This window comes from Coffea arabica, chromosome 8c, assembly GCF_036785885.1.
Source record: "Coffea arabica cultivar ET-39 chromosome 8c, Coffea Arabica ET-39 HiFi, whole genome shotgun sequence".
Classification (NCBI taxonomy): Eukaryota; Viridiplantae; Streptophyta; class Magnoliopsida; order Gentianales; family Rubiaceae; genus Coffea; species Coffea arabica.
In genome coordinates this window covers 19,911,420-19,936,769 of record NC_092325.1, presented here as the reverse complement: position 1 = coordinate 19,936,769, position 25,350 = coordinate 19,911,420, and positions in this window count along the sequence as shown.

Below are 25,350 nucleotides of genomic sequence, written 5' to 3'. Positions count from 1 at the left end.
AAGAGGAAAGCCTAGGTTAGAAAGGACTTGGGCAACTAGAAATGTGATACTATAGAATTGCGTGTGATTTGTTCGGGTGTTAGTAAGCATGATTAACTTGGATTACGATATAAATTGGGGCATTCTCGTGGATTCGGGATTAGGGATGGAGCCCTAGGGGGGAAAAGGTTTTTCGTTAGTTATTGTTGTACTTGTGACCTAGTTTGTCTATAGTACTCTGGATGACCCCGCTACCTTTATCGCTTTTCCATATTTGTGTGGCTTGTTTGGTACAGCTATGTTATACATGTATGCTTTTGATTTGTGCGTACCTCTTGCTACTTGCTTTTGTCTGCCTATGTTTAATATTATATTCCCGCTTCGACCCTAGATTGAGTAGACCAATGGAGGGCACTCGTAGTGGACGGGGTCGTGGGCATGGAATTAGGCAACCTTCATCTGAGAGGGGCACTGGGGAAACCTCATATGGACCAAACTCTGAACCTAGGGTTGACCCCAACGTCCAAATAGCCGCTGCTATGCAACAAATGACTGATTTGCTAGCCCAAGTGGTGCACCAACAGGGTCAAAACCCTAACCCCAACCCTGGGAACCCTAGTAATCACATAGAGGGCGAGGATAGAGCCCTTGAGAGATTTCAGAAGTTCTCCCCACCTAAATTTCTTGGAGGCCCTGATCCTGACATAGCTGAGAAGTGGCTGGAGAAGATGATCGATATTTTTGCTGCTTTACACTATACTGAGGAGAGACAGGTGACATTTGCTGTCTTTCAACTAGAAGGAGCCGCCCGTTCCTGGTGGAATGTCATTCGAATGAAATGGGAAAGAGAACAAACCCCGAGGACGTGGGCGAACTTTATGAGAGAATTTAACGCCAAGTTTTTCCCTCATCTCATCCAAGAAAAGAAGGAAGATGAATTCATTCGGCTTCGCTAGGGAACTCAAACCGTAGCCGAGTATGAGAGTCAATTCACTCGGTTGTCTAAGTTTGCGCCTGAACTGATCATAACCGAACAAAGACGGATAAGGTGTTTTATTCAGGGACTAAATGTTGAGATTCAAAAGGATTTGGTGGTAGCTCAACTTAGTACCTTCAGTGATGCTGTGGAGAAAGCTCAGCGGGTTGAAGATGCGAGGCTACAAGTTAGAAACTTCCAAACCAAGAAAAGGGGCTTTCCTGGGAGCAGTTCAGAACAAGCGGATAAGAGTACAAACCCTAAAGTTGGAAAGGGAAATGGGGGAGTACGGCTACCGGAGGTGTCAGGTGGTGTCCCACAGGGGGGATCCGTTTCTGCTACTCGTGGTCCCTGTGGATATTGTGGAGGGCCAAATCATACGGAAGCAAATTGCTGGAAGAAAGAAGGAAAATGCCTGCGCTGTGGAAGCGCCGAACACCGGATTGCTAACTGTCCAACTCACCTGCGCAAGCGGAAAGGAACTCTGCCACTGACCGCGACCAACCCTGACCAGTCGAAGGGGGACAAGAATGGATCGAAAGTGTCGTCTCGGGTGTACTCCTTTGAACAACATCAAGTCTTTGACCCAGTAGAAGACGTGGAAGGTAAGATTCTGGTATTCCACCGATTGCCCATTAGAATGGCGTATCAGAATTTCAATTTGGAACGGAAGAAGAAAGAAGGCGTAGGAATTTCGAGAGCGAAATTCTTTTAAGGGGGAGAGAGTGTGAGAACCCGTACTTTCTTCATTTTCCTAGGTTTTAGTTTTTATTTAATCGCATGCTTTTCTGCATTTTCTTTAGTAGGAACATTTTCCAGGTAATTTTTATGAGTTACTATAGTTTTTAGATGATTTTCCTAGTATCGGATAGTTTTTGAAAAATTAAGAACATATAACAGACGTGGGACCCGCTAGTGCGGAAAGTTCGGAAAAATTCGGCCAGTTAGGTTAAGTTTTGGAAACTGGGTTTAAATTACCAGGTGTTATGAGATATTTAGAGGTACCAAGTGCATAGGTGTGAGAAAGGCAAAAAAAGTTAGGCATGAATTAATGAGAGGGACAAGTGTCATCATAGGATTGATTTTATTTTTTTGACTACTATTCACACTTTTACCATTTGGTTAAAATAACTCAAAATTGATCAAAATTCACTCCAAATTTGCAAGCTAAGAGCCGGCCCTCTCCTTGAAGAAAGGAAAGAAAACTCTCCACAATCTTGTCTTCAATCTTGCCCAATCTCTCAATTAAACCGATTAATCTTCCAATTACTCCATAAAACCTATTAGTTTGGTGGAGTTAAGCTTGGTTGTGAAGTGGTTTTGTGAGAACCCTCATTTTAAAATACAATTTTTTCAAACTACAGGCCTTGCACCAAGATTTAAACCACCTCTTATATGCCCTAGCATTATATTTTATAATGTGTTACAACAAATCCCTTGTATTGACTCTTACTTTAAAATACAATTTCCCTAAATTATTTGCCTTATTCTAGCCTTATCCTAGGATTTAAATCATATATTATATGTCCTTACATTATATTTTCTAGGTGTTACAATAATTTTCATGCATTACACTTCATTCCTTTTTACTTGTAATAAAACATTTTTTTCTTGAGTTGATTTTAATTATACACCACTTGCATTTTACCAAGTGTCTTTATATTAGTGGTAGAGATCTTACATGTAGGATTATAGGTGTTAAAGAATGTTTGGTACACTTGGAAAGGTTAGTTATAGGTGTTAAAGAATGATTGGTGCACTTGGAAAGGTTAGTTAGAAGTGTTAAAGAATGATTGGTGCATTTGGAATGGTTAAGACACCATTAGTCAAAGATTAAGAAAGAATAGGACAAGTAAGTGGACATGTGGCAAAACCTTAGCTAAGTATCTTGTTGGAACCAAGATTAGAAGATTATTTAAACTAGCCAAAGCCTTTTTTTTCTTTAGTGTTGGCTGAATTTCAGCTCAAGGAAGAGAGAGAGAGAGAGCTCCCAAATCAGGTTTTCTTACCTAAACAAATCAAAGACCAAAATTCAAGAGAAGAATTTAGGGTTTGCAAGGAAGCTTTCTTTGTTTTTGGTGTTGAATTCCAACCTTGGAGCTTCTACTTGGTGAATTTCTTGGTGATTTGAACACCTTGTAAGTAAGGTAAGTATTCTTTAATTTGGAGTTTTTATGTGTTAGATTATTTACTATAAACTCTAATCATGAATTGCAAGTTATTGTGGTTGGAATTGGAAGTTAACCTCTTGAATTGAACAAGTAGTGGAGGAATTGTTATTATGCACACCAAGTGTTTGATGAAATGTCCATCCCTTATTCATGTGTATTTATGAAGTATTGATATGTTTTAAAGCCCTATTTAGTTAGATTTAATACTTGATATGTGCCAAAGGTGAAAATAATGAGAAGAGTGAAAGTTGGAAAATTTCAAGTGTGCTAACCGAAATTTTAGGGGTTGCTGTCCGGTTTTTGCCTTGATGTTTCATGCATATTTTGGCTACAAAAGTGAGTGATATATGTTTGGTTATGTGTGTGTAGGTTGTCTACAAAAAATTAGCCAATTTGGTTGAGTAAATTTGAGTTACAAGCAAAGGAACAAAACTGGACAAGGTCCGGAATTTTCTGTCCAGCAATCTTGTAAAGGCCATAACGTCTTACTCACTGATCGGAATTGAGTGCCGTTTGTGGCATTTGAAAGTAGACTCTCAGAGCTTTAAAATGGTACCAATCTCATTTTCTGGTTCGTCTTGAGCGATCCGTGGCGAGTCGTAGAATTTGGCTGCCTGGGCGGTACTGTTCATCCGTGGCAGTCCAAAAATTTCATTTGATTTCTTAATTTGGAGCCACTTATGTTGGGATTTTGGAAATGGTTTCTTCTAGACAAATTTACCCTTATGAACCTAGTTTCCAATGCAACTGACAAAACCTAATTCCGACTCTCCTACACTGTTCAAACCGAAAATGAAACCTTTGAATTTAAATGAAACCTTTCCTTACCAAACAATCATATGAACACTAAACATGTATTTTCATGAACTTTTACTATACTTTGGACCTCATTTACATGAAGGATTAAGTAGATTACTTTAGTTACTTAGTTTCTTCATGAACCTATAATTTTGTGAGAAACGAATCTTATTGTTATCGTTTTCATTCGTTGCCCTAGGATCGGGAAACGGAGGTGACTGTAACTGAATCATTTGAAGTTGATAATGACTTTTGTTTGACAGGTGAGTGTTCCACGACCTGCTACTTGTTATGTGGGATACTTGTATATGTGAAAACCTTGATGTGTTATTGACTAAGCCAAACACTGTTTTAATTAAAGTTGGAAGCGAGTGTGTACTTTATCGCACTCGACCTTCCTTGATTTCCACTGAGGCTCTATATATTGTTACACTGTGATGTGAAATTTTAATTGTGACTATGAATGAGTTGTTAGGGTGATATCCCTTCAACTACTGTTACTGTTTGGGTACCCAACCTCATAGGTGAGTCGGTTGTATCGAGCCAGCAAGGGCTTGGTCGAGAAGGCCGATAAACCTTGAGGACTGTTTATTGTTCACTGGAAATTGAATCTTGCTTGGAGGTTCCTAGTGAAGCATAGCCGTTGTGCTGCTTGTTGTGTTGTCCAGCACCACCAGTGATAAAATCCTCGACTTGATACTGTTTCATTGGAATCCTTGAGCATTGGGACTCGGATTCCTGGTATACTCGAGTATTACCAAACTACTGTTTATGGAGTGCGGGCCCGGTGGGGGGTAGATTGGCGGACGGAGATTGGTGAAAGTGGTGTTCTACGAACCCTTTTATATTGTGCATACAAATGTTGACGGAGTGTCGACAGGAGGCAATTATGATCAAGCTCAAGTGGATCTTTGGCTTTTGAAAGCCACCCGTATCCTTGAATTGAACTGTGATTAAACTGTTATCCTACTGTGTGATATTTATTTGATTATTTCTGTGCTCTTATTTGGCTATGTGCTTACTTGTTTTACTTGGAACCTCACTGAGCTTTAGCTCACCCCATTCCCTTTGTTTTCCTTTACAGATCGGGGATGGATTTGATCAAGAGCTTTCTTAGCTTTACATTGTTTTGGACTGGTATTTGAGATTATAACCTTTTGCTTAAGTAGACCTTACTTTTGACTCCTGTAAGTTTAAACCTATAAGTTCGACACATGTTATGTAAGATTATGTGTGGAGTGGTAAGTTGACATTTGGCTATATGTATACTAAGCTTTTGGATTGTTGGTGAAGTGATTATGTTTTATTTAGGGTTACGCTCCAAAGCATGGAAGATATTTCCTCTGCTTCATTTGAGTTATTAGTACTTTGATCGACCGAGCCCCGGCGAGAGCTGGGCAGGCAGTCCGCTGATACCCTAGGGTTCGCCCTAAGGAGAGGTGGGGCTGTCACAGTTGGTATCAGAGTTTAGGCTTTATATCTTTGTAGAGTATCCTAGGCTTAAATGTTTAGGATGCCGGACTATGTGATTGGTTTGAAAGTTGAGTGATTGCTGGTAGGAACTTACCGATGATTAAGTATCAAATCAGGCCCGAAGAAGCCAGAGCCTATTAAAGCCCATCTAACCGCTACAGGCGTTGCAAGTGCCATCATACTTATATCTACCCTAATGAAGTAGTGTTGGTCGTGGTGAAGGGGCGGAAGGTTGCCATAAGGGACAACGCTAGGCTTGAATCTGAAGTGAATCAACTGAAGGAAACTATTAAAATGCGAGCCGATCGAATTAAGGAGCACGAGTATGATATGGTTGAAGGCCATGAAAGGATTGATGATCTGTATGCATAGTTTGGAGAAACTCAGGAGCGTATGATTAAGGGGGCAATGAAAGTGAGGAATAGAGTTGAATCGATTCTGAACATTTGCAATGACTTACTTGGAGATGTGTATGATGAAACTTCCCACATTGGAGGTGAGGCAGGAGCAGAACCTGCCCAGATTGAGGGGTCCGCTAGTCTCGCGGTGGATTAAGCCATCACTTCTAGGCTACTATTTTGGGTGATTTTGACTACTATACATAGAACGGATAGGGGATGTAGTGACTTGGTGGTTGTACAGCTTTCTTTTGATTACATGCACTAGGTTTTTGCTTAATATGACTGTACGACTATATCTGTACTTTTGAGGCACGTACTTACTACTTTTGGCCTTATTATCTTGTACATGACTACTATGAGCCTTTGAATGTATAATACTTGATTGTTGACTGTTGACTGTTGATTTTTGACTTTGGACTATTGACTTTGACTTTTGACTTTGATAATTGACTTTGACTTTTGACCTTTGACTTGACTTTTGATTTTGGCTATGACTTTATTTTGGCATCGCATTCAAATTACTTTGCATTTTACTCGCCTATCGTGACTCTGATTTTCCTTTTATTTAGTTTTTTAGAATGAATAAGTATCTGTTATGTATCGACGCGTACTCACCCATTAGTTATAATACTTAGAGCCCTAGACTAGTGAGTAATAATGGAGACTAGATGACAGTATAGTAGGGGCCATGAGTGTGGATCTAGGTAGGTCCAAGAATAAGAGGAGGAATAAAGGTCTGTAGTCAATTAGAACCAAGGACCCGAATGTGGAGAAGAAGTCCAGGTAGCTACAGCTATCAATTGTATGACTGCTCTAATGTTTACTGGTCCGTTTCGTTGACCATCGAGGTCAAGTATCGGGTAACTAGTAAAGGAACCTTGAAGTAAGTGAAGATAGGGCCCTGAGACGGTTCCAAAATTCGCTTCCCTTCAATTTCTTAGAGGACCAGATTCCAAAGCTGCCGAGAACTGGTTTGAAAGAATGGAAGATATTTTGCTGCTTCACGTGGTCCCTGCGCGAAGTGAGTTTGGGGTCAAGTGGTGTTTTTGAGCGTAAGCTATGAATCATGACTATTATAAGTATAAACCCTTATCAGTGTCCTTGGGAGAAATAGGTATGTACGTCGGGTAGGAATCTCTAATACGGGTGATTTACTCTTGGGACCGGCCGGCTCAAGTTGTGAATTGTCTTATTGTGGATTCTTATACTTGAGTACCAAAAGTGGAGAGCACTAGAATAATGGTCTGTATCTTGATTGCACTTGAGATAAATTTTAATGGTAAAAGTCAAGGCACGAAAGATTCTAACACTTGACCTAGTTAATGGACTGATTGAGGGAATGGATCTCGGAAGTTATCATGGACTAATCTAGAAATAGTCTGTTAGGGTTTCTATAGACGGTGGCTAAATTATAGTGTACGTCGAGAGATTTGCACTGAAGACCTATTTCCTTCTCCTATGACTGTGAAGACTTGATAAGTGTTTATTTTGAATATGAGGTGGTTTGATTGCAACTATATGGATATTTCTACCCCTCTTGTGATATTCTTTCCTATACTTCCTTAACAACTATCCATTAATGTCTAAGTATGGACTTGACTCGATTATTATCGTGGTGAGATCGTGAGTTTTGGAATTATGCATGGGGATTTGAGAAAAGAATTGGATTCTATACCTGTATACAAAAGCTTGAGATAGGGTGTGAAACTTTTGAGATACGAAGTACACTTTAGGATTTCATTATGTACATAAGTGATAAGAATACTCCTTATGTTAAACTCCCCAAATAAGAATGAGTGGCATAATATTTTGAGATGTTGCCCTACCGTATTCTACTTCCTTGTCTATCTCATTTGAGAATAGCTAAGTTTAATTCCTCGTGGTTAGATTGGAAGTGAATGAGCTCAAAAGTTATATGACTAGAGTTTCCAATTGGAAATAGTTACTTATTCTGCTCCTTTGATTTGCCTGACAAGCTATCATCGAATTAAGTGAATCGGTGAGATGACAAATATGACTGATCTGCATAAGAAAATAGAGATTATTCGAATGGAAGTAGAGTTCCAAAAGAGATTAGCTGAGTACTGGGAAGGATGATGGGAACAAAAATACTTGGAGAAAATTGAACCACTGCACCAGAACATAGAATTGAAAAAGAAATACGAAGGGATTCTAGAAGAGGTGCGGAATGAGTTTGAATTAGTGCATTTGCCTAATCGAATAGCATCTTAAGACATTCCTAGTCAAAGTTAGCCATTTAGTGAAATTTTGCCTGAAATAGTTGTAATCATTGAACTATGCGTAGTGAAAATTTTATGTAGTAAGCCGTATTCTCGTTAGGAACAGTGAACTTGGTACCTGCTATTTTAATAAGTGCTATTAAAAATTGGTGGTTGGGCAGTATGGGATCCTTGCCCATGAATCTATCCCTATATTTTAGTCTTTAAATTAAGCGAAAATTTTTCGGTTGTCATTCGAAAGGAAGAAATTATTCAATGGATAGTGTATGGGTTTGAGAGCTGGCAAGAATAGTAGCCAATTTTAACTCTTCTTTTACTAAGATTAAAGTTTATGTCACATTTTTCACCTCGACTAAATCAAAGGGTTGACCAAATTGTTTTCATTTTCCTCTTGCTCGGCCGAACAAATGGAGAAGAAAAACCAAAGAGAGACCTTCAACTCTGACCTCAAATTTGTACTTGAATCTTGAGTCTCAACCAACTAATTTGCAAACTACTCTATAGAAATGATAACTAAGGTAGATTTCAAGGTGTTGGTAGAGTGATTTTGGAGGAAGAAGCTCTAAGTTTTCATCTTTCTTGAGGTTACAGGGTAACCTTGACAATAAACTTTCCTCTACTTTAAATATATGCAAACCGGAGGTTTAGGGTTTCAATTTCGGTTGTTTTATGAGAAAATATCATGGTTTGGAGTTGTGTCATGAAATTTTCAGTTTTATGGTACTTTTCTGTCCACACATGATACTTAAGTGTTGGCCATGGTTTGCTAGCTTTGCTATGTGAAATATCTAACTTTTATATGCTAGTTTGACTTGCCTAAAGAAACTTCCAGCTTGTGATTAGGAATTTCAGCTTAGGGTTTCCTTTTTCTAACTTGAATAGGTGACAGTTATATGCTTGATGTAGTGAGTTGTTGGCTTGATATTTATATGCTTGAGTTGAAGCTATTTCATGGGAAGAATAAAGCCTTGAATGGGCTGGAAAAGTTGGTAAACACAAAGGAAGTGCCGCTGAAAATTTTTTCGCGGGGAACCTTGGAAAGTTTTACGAAATCCGTTATATCTTGATGTAGAAAAGTTAAAATTGAGTTTCGTTTATTATGTTTGAAACTAGGTTCAGAATATCAGTATTGTTTTCAATTCCCATGAATATCTACGATTTTTCAAAGTTGACTGAAATTGTATACCTGTTCTGTCTGTTATTGGGTGAAGCAGCAACTTTAGGTTGGAATTTGACTGACTTGTGGATTGGAACTTACAATGGTACCTTCTAGAAAATTGTAACAATTTGAATCTATATTCCGACGGTATAAAGTTTATAAGTTTTGGACATAAGAATCTCGAGATATGATTTTAAATGAGATCACATAAAACTGGAAAATTCCTATTTTCCTAGGATTATTCCTACTTACATTTCCAACTTTAAGATTGGAGTTGGTAAACTATTTTGAGGTTGGTTTATAAGTGGATTGAGGCTTAAATAAAAGGAAACTGAGTTCTTCAAATCATTTTAGGTCAAAAGGTCAGACAGTTTACAACTTTGCATTTTGAACGTCTTTTCTACTTTCCCCAAACGTTTGGCTATAAGTGATACTTTTCTACTCTAAATGACTTTTGCAACATTGATTAGTAAGGACATGAGGATTATTCCTCGATTGGAACAAGCTAGTATTATATTTTGATAGGTTATACGAGTATGAAACTTATAAATTGATACATGTTCTAAATAAAGATTTGGAGCCTCAATTCCTACATAATGTGGCTTTGTATTGTTGGCCTTTTACTAAAGCATGTGCTCACAGGACTCGAGAGAGTTAAAAAGGATATTCACCGAAAATATTTTGAACTATTCAGTGATCAAGGTGAGAATTTCGAGGACGAAATTCTTTAAGGGGGAGAGAGTGTGAGAACCCTCATTTTAAAATACAATTTTTCCAAACTACAGGCCTTGCACCAAGATTTAAACCACCTCTTATATGCCCTAACATTATATTTTACAATGTGTTACAACAAATCCCTTGTATTGACTCTTACTTTAAAATACAATTTCCCCAAATTATTTGCCTTATTCTAGCCTTATCCTAGGATTTAAATCATATATTATATGTCCTTACATTATATTTTCTAGGTGTTACAATAATTTTCATGCATTACACTTCATTCCTTTTTACTTGTAATAAAACATTTTTTTCTTGAGTTGATTTTAAGTATACACCACTTGCATTTTACCAAGTGTCTTTATATTAGTGGTAGAGATCTTACATGTAGGATTATAGGTGTTAAAGAATGATTGGTACACTTGGAAAGGTTAGTTATAGGTGTTAAAGAATGATTGGTGCACTTGGAAAGGTTAGTTAGAAGTGTTAAAGAATGATTCGTGCATTTGGAAAGGTTAAGACACCATTAGTCAAAGATTAAGAAAGAATAGGACAAGTAAGTGGACATGTGGCAAAACCTTAGCCAAGTATCTTGTTGGAACCAAGATTAGAAGATTATTTAAACTAGCCAAAGCCTTTTTTTTCTTTAGTGTTGGCTGAATTTCAGCTCAAGGAAGAGAGAGAGAGAGAGCTCCCAAATCAGGTTTTCTTACCTAAACAAATCAAAGACCAAAATTCAAGAGAAGAATTTAGGGTTTGCAAGGAAGCTTTCTTTGTTTTTGGTGTTGAATTCCAACCTTGGAGCTTCTACTTGGTGGATTTCTTGGTGATTTGAACACCTTGTAAGTAAGGTAAGTATTCTTTAATTTGGAGTTTTTATGTGTTAGATTATTTACTATAAACTCTAATCATGAATTGCAAGTTATTGTGGTTGGAATTGGAAGTTAACCCCTTGAATTGAACAAGTAGTGGAGGAATTGTTATTATGCACACCAAATGTTTGATGAAATGTCCATCCCTTATTCATGTGTATTTATGAAGTATTGATATGTTTTAAAGCCCTATTTAGTTAGATTTAATACTTGATATGTGCCAAAGGTGAAAATAATGAGAAGAGTGAAAGTTGGAAAATTTCAAGTGTGCTGACCGAAATTTTAGGGGTTGCTGTCCGGTTTTTGCCTTGATGTTTCATGCATATTTTGGCTACAAAAGTGAGTGATATATGTTTGGTTATGTGTGTGTAGGTTGTCTACAAAAAATTAGCCAATTTGGTTGAGTAAATTTTGAGTTACAAGCAAAGGAACAAAACTGGACAAGGTCCAGAATTTTCTGTCCAGCAATCTTGTAAAGGCCATAACGTTTTACTCACTGATCGGAATTGAGTGCCGTTTGTGGCATTTGAAAGTAGACTCTTAGAGTTTTAAAATGGTACCAATCTCATTTTCTGGTTCGTCTTGAGCGATCCGTGGCGAGTCGTAGAATTTGGCTGCCTGGGCGGTACTGTTCATCCGTGGCAGTCCAAAAATTTCATTTGGTTTCTTAATTTGGAGCCACTTATGTTGGGATTTTGGAAATTGTTTCTTCTAGACAAATTTACCCTTATGAACCTAGTTTCCAACGCAACTGACAAAACCTAATTCCGACTCTCCTACAATGAACCGTGACCGTTTTCCCCGAGACTGGCCGGCCGACACTGTTCAAACCGAAAATGAAACCTTTGAATTTAAATGAAACCTTTCCTTACCAAGCAATCATATGAACACTAAACATGTATTTTCATGAACTTTTACTATACTTTGGACCTCATTTACATGAAGGATTAAGTAGATTACTTTAGTTACTTAGCTTCTTCATGAACCTATAATTTAGTGAGAAACGAATCTTATTGTTATCGTTTTCATTCGTTGCCCTAGGATCGGGAAACGGAGGTGACTGTAACTGAATCATTTGAAGTTGATAATGACTTTTGTTTGACAGGTGAGTGTTCCACGACCTGCTACTTGTTATGTGGGATACTTGTATATGTGAAAACCTTGATGTGTTATTGACTAAGCCAAACACTGTTTTAATTAAAGTTGGAAGCGAGTGTGTACTTTATCGCACTCGACCTTCCTTGATTTCCACTGAGGCTCTATATATTGTTACACTGTGATGTGAAATTTTAATTGTGACTATGAATGAGTTGTTAGGGTGATATCCCTTCAACTACTGTTACTGTTTGGGTACCCAACCTCATAGGTGAGTCGGTTGTATCGAGCCAGCAAGGGCTTGGTCGAGAAGGCCGATAAACCTTGAGGACTGTTTATTGTTCACTGGAAATTGAATCTTGCTTGGAGGTTCCTGGTGAAGCATAGCCGTTGTGCTGCTTGTTGTGTTGTCCAGCACCACCAGTGATAAAATCCTCGGCTTGATACTGTTTCATTGGAATCCTTGAGCATTGGGACTCGGATTCCTGGTATACTCGAGTATTACCAAACTACTGTTTATGGAGTGCGGGCCCGGTGGGGGGTAGATTGGTGGACGGAGATTGGTGAAAGTGGTGTTCTACGGACCCTTTTATACTGTGCATACAAATGTTGACGGAGTGTCGACAGGAGGCAATTATGATCAAGCTCAAGTGGATCTTTGGCTTTTGAAAGCCACCCGTATCCTTGAATTGAACTGTGATTAAACTGTTATCCTACTGTGTGATATTTATTTGATTATTTCTGTGCTCTTATTTGGCTATGTGCTTACTTGTTTTACTTGGAACCTCACTGAGCTTTAGCTCACCCCATTCCTTTTGTTTTCTTTAACAGATCGGGGATGGATTTGATCAAGAGCTTTCTTAGCTTTATATTGTTTTGGACTGGTATTTGAGATTATAACCTTTTGCTTAAGTAGACCTTACTTTTGACTCCTGTAAGTTTAAACCTATAAGTTCAACACATGTTATGTAAGTTTATGTGTGGAGTGGTAAGTTGACATTTGGCTATATGTATACTAAGCTTTTGGATTGTTGGTGAAGTGATTATGTTTTATTTAGGGTTACGCTCCAAAGCATGGAAGATATTTCCTCTGCTTCATTTGAGTTATTAGTACTTTGATCGACCGAGCCCCGGCGAGAGCTGGGCAGGCAGTCCGCTGATACCCTAGGGTTCGCCCTAAGGAGAGGTGGGGCTGTCACAAGTTTGGAAGCTCAAGGTGTTAAGTTGCTTCTTTCTTGACTTGGTAAGGTAAGTGGTGGAGGAACTCCTTTTCTCTTTTCAATAATGCTTAACTAGTGATTAATGTGAACTTAAGTGATGATTTTAGTGGTTATTTTGTGATTTTTGGATGAAAGTGGTGAAGTTTTATATTTCTTTGTGAGTTTTCTGTTTTCATATGATGATGCTTATGTGGTCATGTATGATAATTGGAAATGATGTTTAAGGAAGCTAGAAGGTGGAAAAAGTGGTTAATTGCAAGAAATTTTGTTTTGGAAGAAAATTGGAAAAGTTAGGGTTTTCTTATTTACATTCTGCCCGGCACAGTACCTCATAGTTAGAGGCCGAATTGGCCTTGGGTTAAAACATGAACGTTGTAGGGAATGATATTTTAGAGATGCCTACAAACTTTCAGGTCAATCGGAGTAGCATAGCCTGTGAAAGGACCGAAATACCCCTGCTGCTCTGGTTTTACCCGAACTTGAGAATTGCTTCTGTAATTGGTTATTTTGGCTGGGAATACTTCTGATTTGGTTGTTGATGTCTTCTGATGAATTGTAGCCTTGTATCTTATCTTTCGGATGGCTTTGGAATCACCTGGTTTGGACTTAGGTAGCCTGACTTATGATGGTTGAACCAGAATGCGGTTGGATAACCTATTTTTGCGGTTCTGGTTTAGTATTCTGCATTTTTGACCTAGTTCCACTAGGAACTAGACTGAGTGACCTTCTGTAATATTGTAGCCCTATATCTTAGCTTCGAAATGGTGGGTCTTGCACCTCCATCCGATAACCATATTGCCAATGGTGTCAAAACCGCATAATGACGTCAAAAACTGTTTTTCTGGTTTAGAGCTTAATGCCATTTCCGGGAATGTTTCTAGCTTGATTTTCGTATTTACATGATGTTAAGCCTAGTGAACGGCTTTTGGAAATGAGATTATTCTGTATGACATGTTGGGACTGATTTGAGGAAAATAATGAAGCCATTAATGGCTGAAAAATAGGTAAACACAAGGGATATGCTGCCCGAAACTTTACTTGAAGGCTAGTTGGATTTACTTATGACTTGAGCGAAGGGTTTTTGGGTTGTTCATGCCTTTGATTATATGTGTATTTTGTGTACTGGATTCGTAAAAGTGAGAATCATAATTGTTTCGCCTTGGTTATTTTAGGGCTCCTTGGTGATTAAAGCTCTATTTTGGGCAAAAAACTTTTGACGTGTCTATACTGAAACCGGTGAGTGTACCACTCCCCTCAATTGCTGTTTAACTTGATTTCTGCCCTGCAATCTGTGATTTCAATGACTGCACTGTCTGTTTATTTTGTTTGAGACGAGGGTGTACTTTATCACACTTGTTCTCTTGTCTATTCATATGCCAATTTTGGTGCGAATCTGGATCTGTATCTGTATCTGTATCTGTATCTGTTCGGACGTCGTTTGGAAACTTGTATCCAACGACATTTCTGTGACCTCTGAGCTCAAATCCTGTGGCGACGTTACTCGAGTCGAGCCGGCAAGGGCCTGGTCGATTAGATAACGAACCACGGTAGTCTGTTTTGGGATCTTTGGGTATTGAGACCCTTGATTCCAGGTATACTCGAGTATTACCACTTCTGTTCTGTTCGATATTCGGGCCCGGTAGGGATATGTAAGGTGGAAGGAATCGAAGAAAGTGGAGTCTACGGTATTGGTTACTCCTTTAACGTTGACGGAGTGTCAACTATTATTTCGATCAAGCCTTGGTGAAGCGAATGGGAATTTGGCTCCTGAGAGCCACCTATATCCATTCTGTCTGTGGTGTTTGTTCACTTCTTTATTTGATTCACTTATGTGATTATTTGACTATGGAGTTCCAAGTTTCTTACTTGCTATTATTTTGGTTCCTCATTGAGCGTAATCTCACCCCTTTCCCGTTATCTTTGCTTTCCTTACAGGGAATCACTTTTGGGGCTAAGGTGTTTTGAAGCACGAGTTGAGCTAGTTTTAATATTTTTTTTTGTAAAGCTTCTCGATAGTTGGGAAACCCTAAATGTATTTTAATACAATGTTTCCTTTTGGTGTGTAAACTTATTTATATGTATATAATAAAGAGTTTTCCCATGTTTATGCGAAATTGGTATTTGGGAATTTACATTCTCTTCTGTCACATAATGGTTGCATGTACCTGGTTGGATGATGACGTGGCAGTGGCCCGTCCAATTCGATTTGATTCTTGTAGTTTATTCCGGTTTTGATAGAGGTACGACTCAGTCCCGGCGTGAGTTGGGTAGGCGGTCCGTCGAACCCTTTGGTTCGCCTTAGGGTAAGGTGGGGCTGTCACATAAATCATTTTTCTTGAATAAGTTAGTTCATGTTAAGTTTAAAGTGTATTATGGACGTGGGACCCGTTAGCACGGTAAGTGTGTTAAATTTTGATGACTAGGTAAAGTTTTGCATAAAGGGATAATATTGTACAAGGTGCTATGAGATAATTAGAGGTTAACTGGATGGATTAACCATTGGAAGACAAGAGGATTAGACAAACCCTTAAAGCGCCAAGTGTCGCGAATCTATTGCAAGTTGGACTTTGACTAATTTTCTTCACCTTTACTAAAGCTCAAAAATTAACCAAATTCCTTCCATTCTTGAGCTTCCCTTGGCCGAGCTTCACAAGGGAGAAAAGAGAGAAAAGATTTCATCTTGCACTCCACTTTCTTACACCAATCTTGTGTTCCAACCATCAAAAGTGCAAATTACTCCATACAAAGTGCAGCTAGGGAGGATTAGAGGTGTTGGTGGAGTGATTTTTGAGGGAAAAGTGTTAAGCTACCATCTTTCTAGTGTTTCTAAGGTAACTTGCCAAGAAATCCCTCTTTACTTCTAATAATTGCATATTAGTACTTTAAGGTTGTTGAATATGTAGTTTTGTGAGAAACATGATGGCTTGAAGTGGTCTTACGGAAATTTTCAGTTTTATTGGTGAATATTCTGCCCTCATATGAAGCTTAATGATTAGCCATGGTTTGATAGCTTTGTTATGTGATAAATTAGTGTATTATGTGCTAGATGGACTTGCCTAAAGAAATTTGTAGCCTTAGCTCCAAATTTCCAGCTTTAAGGATGAATCTATTCTATTCTGACCTGCTTAATTTGTCCATGTTGGAGGCCGAATCAGACTTAGATCAAAACATGAAAGTTGTAGAAATGGTGTTAACTAGCTGCCTGCAAAATTTCAGCTCAATCAGAGCACTGTAGCATGTGAAATGACAAAAATACCCTTGACTGCCCAATGTACTATTTTGCGGACAGTTTTCTATTTTCCTCTGAGATATCACATTTTGATATTGAAAATGCACGAATTGGATGTTGATGTCTTCATAAGACTTGTAGTTCTCCATCTCAGCTTCGAAACAGTATAAAGTTTACCCCAAACCGATAAGCGTTGCTCCAGTTGTGATCAAAATGCTATAAGATGTCAAATCCGTTGTTTAGTCTTTTGTCTTCAAAAACTAATTTTCTGTTGTATTATTAGACTTGTGTTGTAAGTGGATGATTTTGGAGCCTAGTGAAAGGCTATTGTGGTAAGAGCTGAATTGAGAAAATAATGATGCCATAAATGGCTGGAAATTAGGTAAATACAAAGGGCATGCTGCCCAAATTTTCACTCGAGGGCTAGTTGGTTGTACTCGCAGCTTGAGCAAAAGGCTTTAGGATTGTTCATGTTTTAAGACCAACTGCTACCTTTTTACTCCGACGCCACATTGTTATTCCTTTGCCCTCGCAGTTAATTTGACTAGGCATACGACTTGTAGTCGAACCTCATTTGTACATTTCGTTCACTGGGTTTCCGGGTGTGGGAACCATAATTGTTTTCCTTGGTAGTTTAGGATGTGCCGGTGATCCAGGAAGTACTTCGGGAAGAAACATATGAAGTTGTTTGCTTGAACTGGTGAGTGTACCACTCCCCTCATTTGTTATTTAACTTGACTTGTTTGTACTTGCATCTGTGATTTGAATGACTGTATTATCTGTTTACTATGAAGGAGACGAGAGTGTACTTTATCACACTCGTTCTCTTGTCTGTATGCCCATTTACTGTGAAAATTTGAATATGTTATCTATGCTTAATCTGATGTCGTTTGGACGTTGTATCCAACGACCTTTCTGCTAAATCTGAGTTCAACCTTCTTGATAGTTAATTGAATCGAGCCAGCAAAGGGCATGGTCGAAGAAAATTGATAAGTCATGGGGATGATTTCTAGGAAATCTTTGGCTATTGGAGACTCTGGATTTCCGGTATACTCGAGTATTACCATTTCTGTTTTTGTTGAGGTGTTCGGACCCGGTAAGGGGTATAATTGATGGACGGAATTTGGTGCAAAATGGTGCTCTACTGGACTGGTTACTTTATTTGAAAGTTGACGGAGTGTCAACTACAATTTGATCAAACTCCGATGAAGCAAATGGGAATTTGGCTCTTGAGAGCCACCTGTATCCTTTCGATTTGAATCTGGCTCCTTTTGTATCTAATGTGTGTATATGATTGATGAAAAGTGAAATTCTCTGATTCTTGAATATGTGTACTTTTGGTACCTCATTGAGTGTAAGCTCACCCCCTTCCCGTTATCTCTGTTTTCCTTATAGGGGACAAACTTTGAAATCACGATTTTGAAAGAAAGGGTCGAGCTCTCGAGCTAGTGTAAATGTTCTTTTGTTAAGTTTCCCTGTAACCAAAACCCTAAATGGATTTTGTATAAGTATGGATATTTTGACTTGTACTTCAAGTAATTCGTTGATGATACCAATGTATATATTATGGTAAGTGTATAGTTATGCATATTTGTTTAGAAATGCATGTATGTATGGTTGTATGAATTTTATTTGTAACCGTTGGAAAGATCGGACAAGCGCGGCGTTTGAATAAGGAAAGAAAAGTTTTGGCGGGAAAAACTGTTCATCGAATCCGGCCTCATATCCGGCCAGTTCTTGGCCGGATAGTTGGCCTAAATTGTTAGTGGAGATTGAAATTTTGGAGTTTTCGCCACTGCCTCGACTCCGGCCGGAAATCCGGCCAGATCTTGGTCGGATTGTGATGTGGCCTCAATGCTTTCGTTTCTTTTTCAATTTTCATTGGAACGTTATATCAAAGTTCTATTGCATCTTTCAGATTAGTTATTTTAGTTTCTGAAGGTTCATGTTCTCAAAGTCCTTTTGAGCGTTTTGTAGGGTTTGCGTGCGTTTTGATTTAGTAGTCTTGGCGAGAGCTGAGCAGGCGGTCCGCCAAACCCTTTGGTTCGCCTTAGGGGAAGGTGGGGCTGTTATAGGTGGTATCAGAGCTGCTTCGCGTGGTTTCTGCACGAAATGAGCTTAGGGCCAAATGGTGTTATGGTCTCGATCATGTGAATGAGTGTAAAGGACTAAGTACTCTTTTGAGCAGAAGCTATAAATCATGAAATGTTATATAGGTTTCAAACATTTATCATGGTACTTGGGGACTGTGATAGCCCCACCTTCCCCTAAGGCAAACCAAAGGGTTTGGCGGACCGCATACCCAACCTCACTAGGACTCGTTCATTCCCTTCGAACAAAATAAGATATAACCTCGAGGAAATGCAATAACAATTCCCAAACTTGAAACATATACTTACATTCATTTTTATCTCAACCAGTAATACAGTCCCAAATATAACAAAAGATTTAAGTTCCCTATACAATCAACCCTAACGGAGCACTAGCGTGAGTATAAACACAAATTTCAAAAGCTAGACTATGCTATTCTATACATGTCTCTCGCCCTTGCTCGCATCCCCTGTAAGGAAAACAAAAACTAACGGAATGAGCTAAAAGCCCAGTGAGATTCCAAACACATAATCAAACAATTAAGTCCAAGACATTTAAGCATTGAATAGCAAATAATCTAGAAAACATTTGCATAAAAGTAATGATAACACATTCATTTAAAGGATACATGCTCATGTGGAGCCATTCGTTCGTTCATTCACCGACCATTTTCCTTATTCCTTCAACCATTAAAAAAAATTTGTAAGTGAAAACCCCTCCATTGTTCTTGCCATTCATTCCTTCATTTCATTTTTCCCCTACTGGTCACTGGCCAGTCTCCACCAGACTTTGTGATCATACTCGAGTATACCAAGTATTAACCCAGGGTCACCAATCACCCGACCGAGTCCGCTTCTGGCTCGAGTCGACCAGCAACGAAGGGCAAGAGCCCAGTTCAGCCAACAGGCTTACATTCATGCACAAGTAGCATTTAATCATTTAGTCATTGAATATTTCATGTTCATTTAGGTCGAGTGCGATAAAGTACACACTCGCCTAGCAAAAAATTCATTTTAACAATCATTGAAAACATTTAACATTTAATCAAACAATCACAAATAGTCACATAGTCACAACAATCCACATAGTCATTGGAAACATAACGTACAAAGAACACTCACCTATTTAAGCAAACTAACATCTAAAGTATCCTTCCGGATAACACCCTCAATCACCAAGGAACCCTAAGAGTAACCAAGAGAATACATTATGCTTCAACCATCAAAATTTTAGGTGAAACAAAGAAAATCCGAATAACTACTAGTACAATGTATAAATATGATTTTTGGAGTGAAAAGAGTACATTTAGACCAAAGGACATGAGTAACTAAGAGTTTCCCAAAACAAACATAAAACTAAACTCAAAAGGTCTTAGAAAATTCCATCGAAAATAAGTGAAACGGATGCCACGTCAGAATCCGGTCAGAACTTGGCCGGATATTCGGCCGGATTTGCAGCCGAATTCAAGGCAGTGAGCAATTGAAATTTTTTTTCATCTTCCCCTGTCAATTCGGCCAAGAGTTGGCCAGATATACGACTGGATTGCCTGAAGGAGCGTTTTTTTTATTTTCGTAAATCTCTTTGTTTGGCTCAAAACTAACACACATGCAAAGAAATAACATATAACAAGTGTTTTGAATAAAATCATATGAAAAGGAAGATAAACAAACCCTAATGCACACCTAAAGCCTCGCTTGATAAAATAGGTTTTGTGGCCGAGAAACCCTATGCAACTCCTCTTTGTTTTGGGAAGAAAATGAGTAAAATATTTGAAGTTCAAAACTTAACATGTGTAACCAAACATCATGTTCAAAATGGTCATCACGTTCACCATGCGGAAAAATATAAGTTCAAGTGAAATTTAGCCCATCTAACACCACTAGAGTGGATTTAAGTATGTCCAAGAAAAGTAAGTCCAATGCATCACAAATCATAATTCAAAATCTCATTTTTACTCACTCAAGCTTTAAGAAAATAAACGGACAGTATTTCCCTTGAATTCCTTTACTTTTCCATCCTAGAATCAACCACCAATCTCATAACAATCAACCACAATTGCACATACACATCATAGGCTATTAAACACCTTTAAAATACAACTAATTGGTAGCTTCACAACCAACCATAATAAGGCCCTAATTAGAAACCCTAATCATGCTCAAATTAGAAACCCTAAAACTGAAATTGAAGCACATAAGCTGGAAATTCCCTTAGGCAAATTAAACTAACACCAAAACACTAGATTTTTCACATATCAAAGCTAGTAAATCATGGGCAACCCTTAAGCTTCATATATGGGCAGAATATTCTCTAAGAAAACTGAAAATCCACATAACACCACTCCTAACCAAGAAATATTGCATAAAACTACCAAAGTGGCAACCACAAGCCACTAATTTACAACTATTAGAAGCAAAGAGAGATGTTCTTAGCAAATTACCTTAAAACCTCAAAGAAAATGGTAGTTTATTTTTCCCCCTCCAAAATAACTTCACCAGAACCTTTAAACTTCCTTAGTGAACACTTGTATGGAGTAATTTCCAATTTGGTTGGCTAAAACTCAAGATTTGAGCAAGAATTGAAGTAGAAAATGAAGACCTCTCTCCTTGTTTTTTCTCCTCAAGGTGGCCGGCCAAGAAGCAAGAAAATGAAGATGATTTTTGGTCAAAATTTGATATTTAGTAAAGGTAAGAATTAGGTCAAAGTCCAACTTCCAATCGGTTTGCGACACTTGGCATTTTAAGGGTTTTGTTCTCATCCTTTTATCTACCAATGGTTAAGCTATCTAGCTAACCTCCAATTACCTCCTAGCACCTTGTACAGTAATATCCCTTTATACAAAAATCACTTAGTCACCAAAATTTTATCACACTTACCGCACTAGCGGGTCCCACGTCTATAATGCACTTCAAATTTAACGTACACTAACTTATACCAGGAAAATGATTTAAAAATTGTACTTATTGATAAAAATGTATAGAAACTTTAATATTTTAAAGGACAATATAAAAATATAGGCAAAGAAATAAAATAATACTTAGAAAATGTGAAAATTTTTGGGTTCTCACAGGGACAATAGTTAGGTATGTCAGGTAGGAATTTCAAATATAGGTGGTTTATTCTTGGGACCAGCCGGCTCGAGTTGTGAATTATCTTATGGTGGATTCTTGTACTTGAGTACCAAATAGTGGAGAGCGCCAGAATAAGGGTCTGTATCTTGATTGCACTTGAGATGAGTTTTGACGGCAAAGGTTAAGGCACGGAAGATTTTAACATTTGACCTAGTAATTGGACTGATCGAGGGAATTGGATTTATGAGTGTTATCATGGATGAATCTAGTAATAGTCTGGCTGGGGTTTCTATAGAGGGTGACCAGATTGTAGTGTACGTCGAGAAATTCATACCGAAGACCTGTTTTCTTTCTCCTATGAATGTGAGGACTTGATAAGTGTTTATTTGATTTGAGGCGGTCTAACTACAACTTTCTAGGTAGCTCTATCTCGCTTTGGATATCTGATACCCGTAGCTTGGTTCTCGATGAACTACCCTTGCCTATATTTCCTTGATACGTATCCACTAATGCCAACGTATGAACTTGGCTTGATTATTATCGTATTGAGATTGAGAGTTTTGGAATTAGGTAGAGAGATTTTTAAAACACGGATGTGGCATAAGGTTTGGAACTTTTGATGTGCGAGGTATACTTTAAGGTTTTGTTATGTACCTAAATGATACGTGGTGTGACAGCCCACTTCTCCCTAAGGCGAACCAAAGGGTTCGGCGGACCGCCTGCCCAACTCTCGCCGGGACTCATTCACTCACTACAGTCCTCAATTAAATGCAAATACACATCTCAAATATTACATCAAATGTTCCACAAATTTACATATCATAAGTGAAGCGAATACTTCTCAATTGCACTACAAACTAAAACTTCAAGAGATAAAAGTAATACTAATTTCCCCAATAAGACAAATGTCCTTAGTTCTCACATAATTACAAGTGCAATCACAGCCTCAAATATTACACAAGATAAAACTACATTCAAACTGTACAGGAGATATCCATCCAGTCACATGAATAAGTACTACAAGCCCTTCCTTCGCCTCGAGCCCTGTGGAGGGGAAACAAAATATTTTTGGGGTAAACTAGAAGCTCAGCGAGTATCCAATAAAACCCAGAAATCAAATAAGCTTCACAACAGTGCATGTAAATAATGTTATGAATCAGTGATCAAATGTACGTATTTTGCTCTCGTGAGCCAGTGAAGTCATTGTACTTAGAATTCCAACGCTCAAACATATCCAGTAAGGCAAACAGTACAAGGGAGCCATCGGTGCTCCAAATAAACAGTGGAGAGACGTTGGTTCTAAGCACAAGATTCCCAAGACCTCAATGGAGCCAAATCATGTCATGGCACACACATAAACACAAATGATATGCAATCGAGTAACCAATGCACTTAGTTCGAAGAGTAACTTTGCAAATAGTTTGGGGATCACTCACCTATTTAAGCAAAATAATGTCCAACGCATCACCAAATCATATTCAAGTCTCACTTTCACTCACTCAATCTTCAAGAAAATAAACGGATAGCATTTCCCCTTAAATTTCTCCACTTTCCACCCTACAATCAAACACCAAATCACATTCCAAAATAACCACAATTCACATACAAATTATAGGCTATAAAACACACCTTTCGGCATAACAACCATAACTGAAGTTACACTTATCTGATTGAAAAGAATCTTATAGCGCTATGAAGCTAAGACATATACCAACATTTCTTATGAAGACCTCCAAGGCCAAATCATACATTTTCCTGGACAAAATTCGACATCTTAGAGAAAAAATGGAAACTGTCCGTGAAACAGGGGTTAGGGGCAGTCAAGGGTATTTTGGTCATTTCACATGCTACAGTAATCCAATAAATCTGAAATTTGTAGGTAGATAGTTAATTCATATATCTACAACTTTCTAGAAGACACCATTGTAAAATTCAGAACACAATTCAGTCAAATTCGAGCCTCAAGTTGCTGCTTTTTCCAGTAAAAGACAGAACAGGTATGTAATTTTAGTCAATTTTGGAAAATCACCATAAATCACACAGACAGAACCAGGGTCTGAAATTTTCATGGTTTATAGTTCTATGAATCTAGTTTCAAACACAACAAATGGAACTCGATTCCGACATTTCTACATCAAATTATAGCAGAATTTCCGAGACTACACAGAAGTTCCTACGAAAATTTTGACAGCACCTCCCTTTGTTTTTCTTTACTTATCCATCCAAACCTCAACACCAATCACTTCTCAATTCCACTACAATTGCACCCACAAATCACAAGCTATCAAACACCTTTAATTAGGGCTGCAATACCCTTCAATTAGAACCAAGTAATAGCTCAAAATAAAAACCCTAAAGCTGGAATTTAGACACCTAAACTGGAAATTTCTTGTGGGTGAATGAAACTAACACATATAAGCTCAATATTACAGACAACAAAACTAACAATCCATGGTAAATACTTAAACATCAAATAAGGGCAGAAAAATCACCAAAAATCTGAAATTTCCCATAACACCACTTCCTTCATGAAATTTTTCCATAAAACTACACAACTCACAACTCTAAATCACCACTTAACAATTAATTAGAGTAAAGAGGAAGTTCTTGGTAAAATACCTTAAAACCCCAAGAAGAGTGATAGCTTAGTACTTCCCTTTTCAAAACAACTCCACAAAACCCCTCAACTTCGTTAAAGATCCACTTTTATGGACTAATTTACAAAACTAATGGTTGAAACTCAAGATTGAAACATGGAATTGAAGTGCAAGATGAAGCTCTCTTTCTCTCTCTCATGAAGCTCGGCCAAGCAAAGTGAAGAAATGAAGATATTTTAGCCAAAAAGCAAGATAAGAATGAAAGAAAACAGCCGGTCAAAGTTGGCTGCCGGACTGCCACGTCACAATCCGGCCAGCAATCTGGTCGGATTCAAGGCAGAAGCTAAACAAATTTTTTTTTTCAAACGAGCCAACCAATCCGGCCAAGTATCCGGCCAGAAACTGGCGGATATGCGGCCGGATTCAACAGAAAGCATTGTTCATAGAAATTTTTTTCTTTTTTCTTCTTCTTTTGGGCGTCACACGTGCAATAGTATCTTAAGATATTGTTTTAATTATGTTCTACTTTCCCATCTATTTCATGTGAGAATATCTAAGTTGGATCTCTCGTGGTTGGATTGGGAACGAAGGAACTTAACAGTTATATGGTTAGATTGCCACTTATACTTAGTTATTTCTTATGATTCATTGATTTGCTTGGCAGGCTATCACTTGAGTTCCAATGAATCCGTGAGATGACACATTTGGTTAATATGTATAAGGAAATAGAGATTCTTCGAAACGAAATAAAGGTCCAAAAAAGATTAGTTGAGTACTGGGAAGAGCGATGGAAACACGAATATTCGGAGAAAATTGAGCTATTGCACGAGAACATAGAACTAAAAAGGCAATGCGAAGGGATTTCAGAAGAGGCAATAGCAATGGCACAAATTAATACTTTTATGGAGGTCCCGAAGAAAGCCCAAAGGATAGAAATTACAAGGGCACAAATGAAGGCCTTCCATGCAAAGAAAAGGGGTGCACCTAGTGAAAGTCAAAGGCAAGAACAAGATGGTCGAGGTAGGCCACTCTTTATGGTGGGTTGAGGAGCTAGTGGTGTGAGAATTTTGGTCACGCCTAAAGAAAATACTCCGAGGGGAGCCCTAGGTGGAGCAGGACAACTGAAAGCTGTGTCACAAGGAGATCAAACCTCAATCCTTCACTTATCTTGTGGCTATTGTGGAAAAATCAATCATACTGAGGAGAGTTGTTGGAAAAAAGAGGAAAAATGCCTGCACTGTGGGAGCGCTGATCATCAGAT